Here is a 3,236-nt window from a genome sequence, read left to right on the forward strand (position 1 = left end):
TCTGTTGTTGCTTTTATGTGAACTATCATGGTTCTTACCTATCATCAATTTTTGGCCACACCTGTCCCCTAAACTTTTAATTGACACTTGATTTAATGGAATACAAGGGGTTGTAACACACATGCAAAATTCATGGGATAAAGTCACTGACAGCTGTGTTTCCAGTGCCCTGTGAGCAGGGTACATGGATGAGAGGTGCTCATTTAAAGAGAGATGCACTGCTGGACGAGAGAGGCTGGGGCCAATACTTCTGTAGAAATGCAGTTTCAAGACCTTCAGGCCAGAATTCAGGGTTTGGAGCACTATGACAGTGTTCTAGGAAAAGGTGACAAGGCTGTATTGAAACAAAGATAAATTTTTTGTATATGAAAAAATAAGACAACTTTGGAAAGTAAGTCCTATTTACTCTTTTGGACCAAAATTTAACATAAGACCTGGTCTTATTTTCAGGGAGTATGGTAGAGGTGACCCAAGATAGCCTGGGCAGGCATATGAACGAGTACCTTCTGCGGCGGTCAAGCGAATGGCAGATGTGCAAGCCTTGAGCATCTGCTTTCTGCCGCCTTCTCTCTTCCAATGGTAACGACTGATGTCTGAGTGTTTGCTGTGGGAGAAGCATTCAGGGGCACTAACTCAGCTGCCCATGATGACCCTGTTGGGTGAGCTAGAGTTTGACTCTTTTGTCCCCCAAAGTTCACCAGCTTGCTGCTACTGGGAGGTGGTGGAGCCCTCAGTAGTTGAGAGCTAGTGGAAGGCCTCCAGTCACTGGGCAGAAGCCCCTGAAGGGGACAGCAGGTCCTCAAGCCCTCCTTCTTCTCTTCCCAGCCATGAGGTGAGCAGCTTTGTCCTGCGATGTGTCCCCCAGCCCACAATGCACTGCCAGGAGCCTATGCCAGCGGGCAACCGCTCACAGAGTAGAACTTCAGAACTGAACCTCCATAAACCTTTTCCCTTTATAAGTTGATTACTTCATGTATTTGTTTCAATAGTGGAAAGCTGAATGCCAGAGTGGGGCTGTGTTATACACTATATTTCAGAGAGGAATTAACTAGAGGAACAGAGGTACCAGGAAACTGAGCCAAATCAAATGCCGTCACATAGAAACACAACAGGTGCTCCGTGATGAGGCTAGACCAGGACTTCTCTCTCCAGTGATCCTTTTGCCCGGCCCCTGGGGTTTCATGTTTTCCTTATATTATGAAGAATTTTAAAATGATTTTCATGTATAAGACCTCCATACTTATCATCTTACATATTTCTCAGATTACTTCTATGAAGTAATTACTTCTTTTCTGCATGTCAGTCTGAGGGCTGAAGTGTTCACTTAATTGCTAACCTCCCAAGGTCATTTCCTTTGCTGAGGTCAGACCTGAGCTCTGTACCCGGCAAAGTTTTAAGTCTGCACTCGGTACTGTAAACACTCTCATCCACATCATGGGTACCTAATTAGGAGAGGGCGCTCATTCCTAGAAGAGCACAGAATCCGCTGGCCACGGTGCTCCATGCCTACCATCACAGCACTATGGAAGGCAGATCAGGATGATCACAACTTGGACCCAACCTGGGCAACTTAGTTCAAAGATGCTGTCACAACATTCAAAATAAAAAGGTGTCCAAAATGTAGTTCAGTTCAAAGCCCTGGAGTCAATCCCAAGAACTGGAGGAACGGGGCAGACAAAGAGAGCTAACCAATCAGTAGAGATTGTAAGGCAAGCTAGAAGATGTAAAGAGAGATCTACCAACTACTGACCACGTTCTTGGGCCAAGTGTGGGGCCTTTGTGTTTATTTTCTGACTCATTCACTAATTGGCCACCCTGGTTCTTTGTATGTCTGCTGGGTCATGAGATTCCCAGATACGGTGAAGCATTGTTTCTGGATGTATCTGCGAAGGTGTGTGTACAGGAGATTAGCTTTCAAGTTGGTGTAGCAAGGAAAGCTGATGGACCAGTGTAGTGGGTGCCATCAACTGAGAGCCTACATAGAAGCAAAAGGAAAAGGAAAGTGGAATTCACTTCAAAAGAAGGCGGAATCCAGGCAGCATCTCAACCTGGTAGACAAAGACAACTCAGTCTTCCTTTGCCTGCCAGTCAGTTGGAGCTGCTGCCTAAAGTTTCTCCTACCACGGCACTGCTGGTTCCCAGGCTTTCAGAGCTGGACAGAAGCGACAGCACAGGCTCCCCAGCTTCTGCACCTCTGGGCCACACCAGCATGCTCCTGAGTCTCCACAGCAGGTAGGAACCCTCAGTCACCATAATTACACGATCCAGTATCTGATGATAAATCTCTTCCTATATGCCAACAGGCAAATATATTCACAAGTACAGGTATATAACTTATACACATTCACAGAGGTATTCATAGAAACCTTTGCATACTGATAGAGACAAAGCAGGTATATATCTACTATACAGAAACATATTAGAGAAAGCCCTGATTAACATGGCCCACGAAACAGCTGCATTTTATCTAATTATAACTTCAACTCAAGGTGATCCTCTGGCCTCAGGCTCCCAAGTGTTGGCATTACAGGCATGTGCTACAACACCTGGACGTGGTTATATTTAAAGACAGCCAATGCTTACCAAATCTGCCATTCCTAACCACATGAGCAAAGAAATTCAACTGGTTAGAAAGAAGATCAAAGAAGGAGAAAGAAAGTTACACGGAGCAATAAAGAAAAGTTTGGGTTCTTTAAAAGTAATAATCGAAGCTAAAGAGCAGTCAGGCCAAACACCAAAATGCTAAGGATATCTAGAGTGCTTTATCCAACTAAACTAGTAGTTGAGCTCACAGGGGAAATATATTTACATAAGTAGGGCCGTGAAATGCTCTCATAATAAATAGAATACTTAGGCCGACTCCTGAATACTGACGGGTCTCCACCCACCCCTGTGTAGGTCCCGTACAAATGCCATCCACCTGTTTAACTCAGTTTCTCTCCTGTTAGATACACCCAGGTACACCAGTTACAAACTGAAGCATCTGTGACCTCGCGTTTGTAGACTCTAACTGGGCTACGCTGACCATGAGACGTGGCCCACAATCGAAACAACAAAAACTTGCTTATTCAAACCTCGCATGGAAATCCCGTATATCTTCCAATATTGTTTGTTGATTTGGTACAAATCGAAGTAATTTAAGGTAAATCCAAGGGCTCTTTCTGTCCCATCTGGAACCAGGTAAGCCCTATGACCAGGCCAAGGTCACAGGGCCTCCAAATATTTACCTCCCTTTT

This window comes from Cavia porcellus, unplaced genomic scaffold, assembly GCF_034190915.1.
Source record: "Cavia porcellus strain 051 isolate PalLab524CR breed Dunkin Hartley unplaced genomic scaffold, mCavPor4.1 scaffold_32, whole genome shotgun sequence".
Lineage (NCBI taxonomy): Eukaryota > Metazoa > Chordata > Mammalia > Rodentia > Caviidae > Cavia > Cavia porcellus.